This window comes from Zophobas morio, unplaced genomic scaffold (genome assembly GCF_036711695.1).
Source record: "Zophobas morio isolate AGI-343-1 ecotype UQ-CSIRO unplaced genomic scaffold, CSIRO_AGI_Zmor_V1 ptg000343l, whole genome shotgun sequence".
NCBI classification, from domain to species: domain Eukaryota; kingdom Metazoa; phylum Arthropoda; class Insecta; order Coleoptera; family Tenebrionidae; genus Zophobas; species Zophobas morio.
Window position 1 is genome coordinate 69,510 of NW_026972447.1, and position 10,649 is coordinate 80,158.

Below are 10,649 nucleotides of genomic sequence, written 5' to 3' on the forward strand. Positions count from 1 at the left end.
ACTTAGTAAAGAAGGCTGGTTAAAACTTAAATTTGGGTGCGAGTTATATAGTAGCCAAGAAGCTATTTTACAATAGTATATATAATTACTTCGTCTAATGTGTATAGAAAAGATGAAATTATCACGCAACGCAAAATCAGAATATTGCCTACATCTTAATAAGTAATAGACGTACTTAAAATAAACTTTTGAAGTCAATAATAATTAAATAACAACATAAACATTAAAGAAAATATAGTAATACCTAGTAGCTTAATTATTAATTAACGCACTTCTAAAAAGATCTATTAACCCAAACTTAGGTTGCCCTAAAGTTAGTATAATTTGTTGATAATTGACTTTTTCTCTCAATCAGGAGGGATCGCAGATAAATCACAAATAAAAGTGACATTATTTTTTTAAATTAACAAAAAAAAAAAAAAAAAAACTAGCGCTTAAGCGAGTCACGTGGGCTGTTATAATACGTCCCGTCCCTTGGCTCGTAAATAAATGTGCTCACCAGTAGGACATTGGTGTGTCTGGTGAGCCTGTCGTAAAGAACCAACCACGGCATGGCGTTGGCAGACAATGTTTAAAGGTTCCAGCTGGAGGCCCAGGTGAAGAACATCATTTCGCACAAACCACGGCGCCTTTGTTAAAACACACGCAGCAATTTTGTTCTATCGCACTTGAAGTGCTGACGCTATCGCAGTGGAATCATAAGCCCCAGCAGCAGATGCGTATGTCATTACTGGCTGGATGTAAGACAAATACAATTGCAATTGCCTTTTGTTTCGCAGGTAAAGCTTACTCTTGCCGTAAAGTAAAGGATCCCTGGTTGCTGCCTTGTCCTTCGCCCCTATATATAGTCCACGTGAGGCAGCTGTCAGAAAATTTTGTTGTCGATGACTCCAAAGTACTTCACTTGAGCACACTATGGAATTTTCACGCCATTTAAAGTTAAGGCCACCAACAAAAGGACGTGTTTCTTTGAAATTAATATAGCTTTGCTCTTCACCGCATTTATAGTAACCCTCCAATTACGGCCCTAGACAGCAAGGGCGCCAAGATAGCGCTTGTAGATGTTTGCATAGCAAGGTGGGAGACTACAAAGAGGAATATACGGTCATATCATCAGCGTAAAGGAAGATTCCGTGTATGTGGGCCGGACGGCAAGAGGACGTCACTCATGTAAATTGCAAATAAAAGGGGTGAGAGCAGGGATCTCTGAAAGACCCCTGCTGTCATATATCGACGCGGCGAACGAATATCTCACGCACACGCTTAAACTGTGCCCATTCAGTTATGATTTCATCACGTTCTAAAGTTCAAGAAGGACGGATAACTAGCGCAGTTTGTGCAGTAGACCTTCATGCCAAACTTGGTCAAATGCCTTTTCAACGTCTAAGAAGACAGCGCCTCCTGCCTTTTGGTTAAAAGCGGGAATGGTTTCAGACAGTTAAGCGGAGGAGATGCTGGGTTCGTTGAGTGCCCTTTCCGAAACCCAAACTGAAACTCCGGTAAAACTTTCTGAGCGTCCACCACCTTTTTAAGACGGCGCAGCAAAACGGCCTCGCTCAACTTTGCCGTCTGCTAAAAGTAGTCTGACAAATCGGTACTTGTAAGATGCTGATTCCGGTTTAAGTGTTTTTGGTAGCGTCACCACGGTCACCGTCTTCCATCGGCTCTGAAAGACTCCAAGGAGCATCAAAGATTTTATATGGAGGTAAAGATAGTGCCAAAGCTTTGATCTATTCTGCAACCGCACCCTAAATACAGAAAAAATAGAGACTGGGCGTGCAGTTCGGAGTTTAATACATGTGCGGGTACGTACTAGAAATCCCGCGTGAACCTTTACTAGACATCCGTTCCCGAACTGCTGCTTCAAATTCTATGAATACGCTGGCTATGACTTTAAAGGGTAGTACAAAAGTCACAAGTTGTAACTTTAATAAGCAAATAACTTTTTCGAAGCTGCGTAAGGCGGTCATTTTAGTAATTAAAGTCTGGGTCCCTATTTTACCATGTGTTAGTTCAAGGGTTATGATTTGAACTAATAAACTTTACTTATAAAAAAACGAACACCATAATCCTCATACAACATAAGGTCGGTGGACCCTTCACGGCATGACCTTTTAAGAATGTTTTATCTTTTTTTTAACATTGGGATACTACTGTCTAAATTTAGAAGCACTTTAAACTATCTGATTTAAATTCCCCTCCTCGATGGTTAAGGAATTATTCATCACCAGTTCCTTCTCCCAAAGGGTTATCGACACTGTCCAAAACGACTGAGTGGTTTTGCACAGGCGTATTAGACCGGGATCGGTCACGTTTAATATAGTGAATACTAGTAGATAATACTATTCGTATACTGTAATTTCCTAATGCTATTCTAGGACGCTACCATTTATGAAATATAAGCCCTCCTTAGCCTACCACAACAAACTACATATATTATTCAGCTCGATGTATCACGTAGCACGAAGTAAGTTAACCGAGCCAATCTAATTAAAAATGTTATGATTTAGTTAATAACCTTCTCACTTTGCTGGTCTAAAGCAATTTTTAGCGTGATAATAGGATTATGTACTATTTCAGAATCGGTTTCAAGCTAATTCTAAAGCTTTTAGAACCGATGCAAATAGAGTTATCTATGATACCCATGATAGCAATCTTCAAAGTTCCGAACGGTACAAGACAAAGATATAGTTCAAGAAAACAGTACAGGCTTTCGGACGCATCTATCCACTCCAGGTGCAGGCATTGCTACCACTTAGCCTTATATTACACAAAGTCAAAGGACCTACCCACACCTTTGTCTAGGAAAAAAACGGTTCAGTGAGGTAATAATTCTAGTATATCAACACCGGTTTGATCATCGAGAGAATATTCGCAAGCTAACAGCTGAGCTGTAAATCCTTTTTAGTCTAACACCGTTGGCCATAATCCTTCATGAATTCAAAAGAATGGGACCTTTTAAAGATCTCATGTGACTTATTAGTTTTCTCATTTTCCAGAGTAGTCTATTGGTTCAAGAGGGCTTTTGTCTGTTAGACTAGATCACTCTTTCTTAGGACTCATCAAAGTGCACGGTAACTCTGGTCACTTTTCCTTAAAAGCACGATAACCATGTTACTGCCTACTGTGTTCTGATCATTTAGCTGAAGAGATAGGATGATTAATTACGAGAGCCTACTGTATAATTTCAGCTCAAGTCAAGTCAAGAATTTCGAAATATAGTTAGCCAGCACCCTTCAATATAGTGACTACATTTCACTTGCCATTTATCCTTGGGTGGCGTCCGACACGTATACATCATCGGGTGAAGTTTGAAGTCACATCGGATCCTATAGGTAGAATCCATCGACGAATTCCACCTTAGGGCCGATTTTCTTCACTCGCTTAACGATAGTAACCTACACCGTTATTGTGTTAAATTGTTACTTTCTTAAAAGAGTGTACAACATTGCAGGAAAGCGCCGAGGATAGCCAACCTTTAGGTTTCCTATTCAGAGCCCAACCATATAAGTTGAGGTATAACACTGGTCTTTCGGCCTACCCAACCTCAGATTAAGCCCAAATAATATCCTAGATCGCTGTGACCACATGGCAATATAGGATGCCCGCGCAAGGTAAGCGTTGAGGATAATAAAAAGTATGACGTTGGCAAATTCGCGAGCATCGAGAGAGGAAGTTTCCCATTCTCTTCTACATGCTTTTTGGAGGGCTTAATTATACAAAATATCCCCTTTGGAGGGGTAAAATAGTGTTCACATCCAGATTAGTTAATCATTCCTTTCACTATGAGATAAAGATGCTAGATATTAATATATTAATATCTTTTTTATATACATTTTGATAAAAAAAATTATATAATATGTTTTACTTTAAATTATATATATATTTATATATCTTGTTACCTCTCGCTCTCCTTTATTATACATAACAAAAATGCTAGACGCCAATTGAGCAGTGAGCGCTAACGAGCGCTCTTCAATAATTGGTACATTAGTTTTTTTTTGCGAGTTTTTGGTTGGTGTGTCGAGGAAGCAATAAGCCGTTCATAAATTATATAGCAATGACGTAAACTATCGTTTCAAATAATTCACGGCGCCTCCGTCATCGAGCGTGGCAAGCTTGTTATGACCCATGTATTGCGAAGAGGCTATTAGCTTAGACAGCAGATGCATATTTTATGATTGACCGGCCTTACAAAGCAAAATAGCGTGGCACGATCGTTTGCTTCTGGCGCAAAGTAAATGATAAAAAAAATCGCTTCGCCATCGAGATTTACGTGCGACCGCCACCGTGCTTATAAAAAGTTAAATTAACAAAAGAAAAATATACATATCAAAATTAAATTTTCTAATAACATTATATGTGTAATATATATAAATATATTTCATAGTAAAGTATGGTTAAGGAAAAAGAGAAAATGTGATAATAATATTTATTAAAAAAAATAAATATGTATAAAGTATAAAATATAGAAAGGAATTTATAATCTTTACAATAAAAAAAAGGAATACAAATATAATATATATAAGAAAAAACAGTTATAAATGTGCACTAGGAATATAATTAAATAAAAATCTAGCTATCAAGCAAATTTTTATGTGAAATATAAATTTCCTTAAACTTTTTTTTTTTATAGTTTCAATTCTGTGTTAATTTTCATTATAAATTTTTATTTAATTCCTTATTTATATTAGTTATATTTTCGTTATAGGCACTTGAAAGCTCGTCACTCAAACAGGCTTTGCCTTTGCTTTTGAAGCCGAATGTATATTTAGTCCTTTAGGGTTAGGAGCCATTTAACTATGAAGTTTATACTATTTTTAAATGGAAATTAATGTTGAAATATATTTATGGAGTTTTATCTAAAGTCTGTCTACAAGGTTTTTCCTTAAACCAAACCTATGCGATTCTTCTTTGAGTTACCAGGTCGTCAATAATAAACAAGCAAGGCAAAATACCCCGCGGGCAACTACAGGCAAAAAAGAGGTCTAAAAGAGAAAATCCCTCTGCTTTACTAATCGTAAAATTATATATATATACTTAAAAAAAAAAATATTAAATTTAACACACGGAATCAATTAAAATTTACCAATTAAGTTCGGTGTCAAACTAAATTGTATGGTTGTAAGAAGATCACACAGTTAACAATTAATGCCTTGTTTATTTATTTTAACTTTATAGGGAATTTGTTTTTTTTTTTTCTATTAAAATTTATACTGATTTCCTCGCAGGGTAAACGGGTGTCACAAAAATGTATCTACAGCTTCTAAAATCTAATATCTACTAAACCTTTCCTTTTAAAAGAAATCCTGAGAAAATTATTTATGTCTGCTGTATGGCATTTTCAATGATGCTGCCTTTTTTTTTTTTTTCCTTTTTACTACAAATCTCTGTCATCCTAGGTTCAATCTGCTACCTCATTAGAGTGGAATGTTCTGCGCGTCGTTTTGAGCTTGGATTCAATAACCACCATGATCAGTATAGCTTGTGCTCTTTTTCTTAATAAATTAAGCTGTTTAAATTTATCACAAAGGATGAGTGTTCGAAAATAACATGCCTTCAGTAGCGAAGACGAGAATAAGAATGAAAATCAGAGTGAATAAGAGACACCACTCTGCGCGTCTTTTGCCGTCTTGGTTATTTAACTGTTTATGTTACATTTCCTTTATATTTAGATATATGATTATCCACTTTTTATTTCATTTTTTAGTTCCTTTTTCCCCTAAAGTCGGAGTTAATAATTTAAGAATTAATGTCTATATAGCCTTTATAATCTAAGTACAAAATTGTAGTTCAAAGTTTTTAACTATTATGATTAGTTCGTTATGACAATATTTTAGTAGACAATGTTTGTAAGATTGTAATTTTAAAAATTTAACTATAAGAATCCATAGGAGGTAATTTTTGTCTCCACAGTGCAAATTCGGTATTAGCACCAAGTTACTCTTTTTTCAATAGCCTGCGCTTAACTTACAGGCCACCCGCCAAAGTCTTTAAAAAAAAATAGAAGGTAATGACTACCTCTTCATTACGGGACAATAAAATGGTCACTCTTTCTTACCATTTCATTCCGAAGGTCTTCGTCATCATGCGGAGATTTATATATCCTGAATAATACCTAGATTTATAAGGTTAGAGGGAACAGAGGGTATTAAAAGTTGTATATACGTAAGTTAACGACCGAAGATGTGAGTCGTCAGCGGAGCTCAGTGGTTAGAGCATTTGTCGCTCAGTCTCAAGGCGGCGGGTACGATTCCCGTCTGTCACAACTCGCATTTTCTGGTCTGGTAGTTACGTGTACAACTCCTCTACAAACCAAAATTCTGATAGAAAGACTAGGTAAAGAACGAATTTGTGAAAACACGCAATTTATTATATTAGCTTAAGATAAGCAGGAAAGGACTAAGCTTAGCGCTAGCCATACATAAAAATTAGGAATTCTAAATGCTGCCGCTGCCCTGGGTGTTGAGGAAAGAGGTAGGATCACCGGCGTAGTGGCTTGAGTGCTGTGTGAAGAGGAAAGCAGGTCCGTAGGGGTATTGACGGGAGTTAACGTACTTTGATTAGTAGAACTCGGAGCCTTCAAAGCGGTACATTTATTACTATCAAAAGTGTTGTATCCTTTAATTTCCCCCTCATAAGTGCTTTGTTCACTTAAGTAACTTAAATTCTCATAATGAAGACGAGAGCAGCAAAGAAAATTTTCATCAAGAGTAATAAACCTTATAGACGTTAGATTATAATAAAGGATAGAACAGAAAATAAAAAAAAACAAGGATTTTGCTTACATTTTAGTCTTTGTATTAAAAGCTTCTGGCTCAATTTCAGTTATTGGGTCCCCAACTGAGTGCCTATTATCAGTCGAAAAATAAAATTAAAAAGACAAATGTTTTTATATCTACTCTTTTGTGCAAATAAATCCGAAAGCGTACAACTATAATACGAAAGACTTTAGATTTGTAAATACATTATTTGAATAAGGCTTTATACTGAAACCAGACTTATTCTTGTTATTAAATGGTTCGGTACGATTTTGGTAGTTGTAGACTTATAAGTGAGTAAATTTGTTAGAAAGCTCAAGTTATTACTTATAATGAATTCCTATAAATAAATAATCAACCATCCTGATGTTTACTTACAAATCTTTCAAACTTTCCAAGACGAGAACATTGCTTTTCGGAGGGCAGTAAGTCGGTTTTCACTTAAATCTCTTTTTGTACAATGCAAGAGCAGTTAGCCTTAATATTAGAAAATAAGTTTATAAAGAGCTTATACAAATTTTCTAAAGCGCTTAGTTCGGCAAAGGAATTATCCTCTATTGATGATATGCTATTTTTGAAAAGATGCCTGAATAAAAAAGTGTAATAAATTAAAGTGAGTATCGGTAAAGATGCATAAGGCAAAGGGAAAAGGAAGGTAATATATTATCACACTTCACTATTATTAAACTAGACTTTTCCTTGTTTTTAAATGGTTTGGTACGATTTGTGCAGTAATCTTAAAAATGAGTACAAAAGAAATTCGCCTTAAAATAATAAAATAAATTTTATAGAGCTTTTACAAATTTCTTAAAGTGCTTTGTTCAGAAAAAAAAACCACCGTCTAATGTTGATACGCGATTAAATGATAAAGACCTAAATTAAAAAGTTTAATTAACTTTTGTTGTACAAAACAAAATAAATCAGTCTTAAAATAGCAAATAATTTAAGTTATAAAGGTTAACAATGCTGTCGTGCGCTAAGTTCGGCAAAGGAGCCGTCTTCTATTAAGGATATTGAATTAAAGGCCAGGAGCCTAAATTTAAAAAGTGAAATAAGTCGATGTGAATACGGTAAAGCATTTCTAAGGTAAGGTAAGGTAAGTAATATTATTTTATTGTTACATTTTTATATTACTAAAATTATACTTTCATTAGTTGTTAATTGGTTTAGTATGTTTTGATAGGGGTAGACTTACAATTTAGTCAAACTCTTGAGTCCTTGGAAGAATTCTTTTTTAATGATAGTCACATTGTTCAAATTTAAATCCCTTGTAAATAAATTATTAGTAATTAGGTGACGATAATATTAGTATAACTTTATCAAAACGCATATATTCACAAATTGTCATGATGTAAAGCTCTCTAACTTGAAAAATCAAAGAAATCAAAAACCAAATATTAAAAATTACCAATCTTTAAGTTCTTTTTAATTTTAAGCTACAGTTAAAAAACTCTATTACTACTATCAAGAGGCTTACCGCAGCCTTGACAAAATTAAAATACCGTTTATGTCAGATAATAACTTACAAACTTATCACATTAGGGGGAACTTCGTCACTTGGAAAAGTTATTAAGTTGCACTGTGATAGATCCCTTTTCAGTATCCAACAAAGTTAAAAAATTTATACATATTTGTAAAATAGGGTCTGTGTAAGTAAAATGGGTCAATTTATTAGCAATCAATAGTGTTTAACCTCATCCAGTTTATTCGAAAAAGCTTTAAAAACATTAAAAAATGGAACAGGCAAATTATTTTAAACTATATTGAGCCTTAAGTATCACACCACAATATCAATAGCCTTCCTTTAAAATAACTTGTGAAATGTACTCAGAGTGTACTAACAAAGTGCCGTCGTTGATGATCATTTCTTGACAACATAAATGGGCGATGCTTGGGGAAAAAAGAGCAAAATATAGTAGAATCATCCAAGGTAACATGGTTGCGAACAATACGTAATAAGGTAAAACAATTACTGGTATGAAAAGTATTACTCCCATAATTTTAAAGTTTTTTTAAAATTTTTAGTAAGCTATGGCTAATCACATAGATTACTTAAGTCACAACTATAACCAATTAGAAATGGTGCGTATTTTTTTAGTATAAGCTGACCATGCATTTAAGGTAAAAGTTAAACTTTTTATACGGTAACAAGTTACTTTTATTTAACCACTTTCATAGGTTTCTTAATTAAATATTAACTGTTCCCAGTGTTTATAGGAATTTACTTATTACAACTCGATTGAACAAGATGATCGAATCTGTATCCCCAGAATTTTCCTATATAGTAGTTAATAAAACCTAACATCGCATACTGTAATAGGGGTTTTTTCAAGTCTCCCTAGGATAGGGTTGGCGGTGGTAGGAGTTTTGAGTTTGAACGTTTTATAAAAAATGACATTACGAACACACTCCCTTGGCTTGTTAGTCAACCACCTCTGCAGATAAAATTATTGAGACAGGTGGCTATCAGTGAAATTTCTATAGTTAGCGAAACTCTGAGTCTATTTATATACTTTAAGATTCCAAACTATTTTTACAATTCTCAACTGAAAGTAATATAAACGTCATTATTACCCAACAAAGTTAATATTTAACATAACCATAAAGTTGAAATTCTGTAATGTATCTTTGTTTATATCATTAATTAAAGTTTTCTTACATCACCGTTTTTTCTTTTTTTATAGTTTAAGTAAGAACTAGGTAAATTATTTAATCTTGGTTATAGGATTCCAAAAATCTGGTTTACTGTATCCTAAGTGAATTTTTCCTTTTAGGTGTGAAGGGACTTTAGGTTTATTACGCTTTACGAATAATTGTACAGTTTAAGCTACACTAACACCTATAGTTTTACTTGAACTCCTCGAAGGTTTAGCTTAAGTCTATTTATTTAACACAATATATTTATATATACTAGGTAATAACACTATTCTATACAGTTCTCGTACCAAATGCTAGCCACTAGCCTATAGCAACAAGTACTATTTCTAGCGACGAGCCAAAGACAACAAGTGCCAATAGCCTGTATATAGCTACAAGTACTGTATTCACTAGTTTGTTCTTTCCAACCAGCTAGAAACTATACAACTACATACAATATCATATAGTACTAGCTCCAGCGTCCCTCGGACGCGGCATAGTGTCATTGCAGCTACTCACTCTCAGGACCTTGTATGACGAAGCATTCGTCAGTAACTATTCGCCAGAAGCCATAGTATCCATCGAGCTTAGTTTGTTCCGTCAACCTGTTAGTCAATTACACAAGTTGAGTTCCACAGCTCGTCCATTGCTTTTCACTGAGGATTTTCTCCAGACGGCAATTCTAGTATACATCAGGCCAGAGACAAGGTACTTTCGTCCGACAGGTTACCAGGATTCGTTTGCTGTGAAGAACTCATAGTTTCGATGCTAGTACCTGATTTCATCTAAACGAGTACGTCAGGATTGAGATGGGACGACATTCTACCTGATACAGGTTCTATAGAACCTGCTTAATATGAACCTGCTTCCTGCTTAGCTTTTACCAGTTTTAAGAGTAAGTATTTCCACACGTATTGTTCAAAGCCTGCGACTCTCCATGGTAGCATGCACACCTCAACCTAGTCATATCGCGCAGGGCAACCATTAAAAAAGAAACCAAACTTGTTACCTTCAGATGAGTGTATCTTACGACAGAGATCACCTCGCATCAGTTTACTTAAGATATTTTAAACCGAGTCATCTTCAGAGTTCCATTCTAGAGGGTTACTGAACACCACAAGTTTTTATGTCAGTTTACACATGCATGCTAATCCTTTTAAGGATGGTTACACATAGACATTATTCCATGTATTCCAAGTAGGTGGAGTCACCGGGACTAGCCAACGTAGCAGCCGTGTATATATATGGGCT

General features: G+C 34.9%; 2 long non-coding RNA genes across 2 annotated transcripts; one reads left to right on the forward strand and one right to left on the reverse strand.

The window, feature by feature from the left end:
• The first annotated feature begins 4,138 nt into the window (after positions 1-4,138).
• LOC135120114 (uncharacterized) lies at positions 4,139-5,479 on the forward strand. The gene is made up of 4 exons (XR_010278508.1): positions 4,139-4,303; positions 4,712-5,020; positions 5,232-5,333; positions 5,403-5,479. It is a non-coding gene; the product is annotated as an uncharacterized LOC135120114 (long non-coding RNA).
• A 781-nt stretch (positions 5,480-6,260) lies between these two features.
• LOC135120113 (uncharacterized) lies at positions 6,261-8,344 on the reverse strand. The gene is made up of 9 exons (XR_010278507.1): positions 8,288-8,344; positions 7,957-8,028; positions 7,724-7,794; positions 7,562-7,634; positions 7,276-7,347; positions 7,140-7,210; positions 6,789-6,851; positions 6,559-6,722; positions 6,261-6,506 (listed from the first exon to the last, which is right to left on the reverse strand). It is a non-coding gene; the product is annotated as an uncharacterized LOC135120113 (long non-coding RNA).
• Between the last annotated feature and the right edge of the window lie 2,305 nt (positions 8,345-10,649).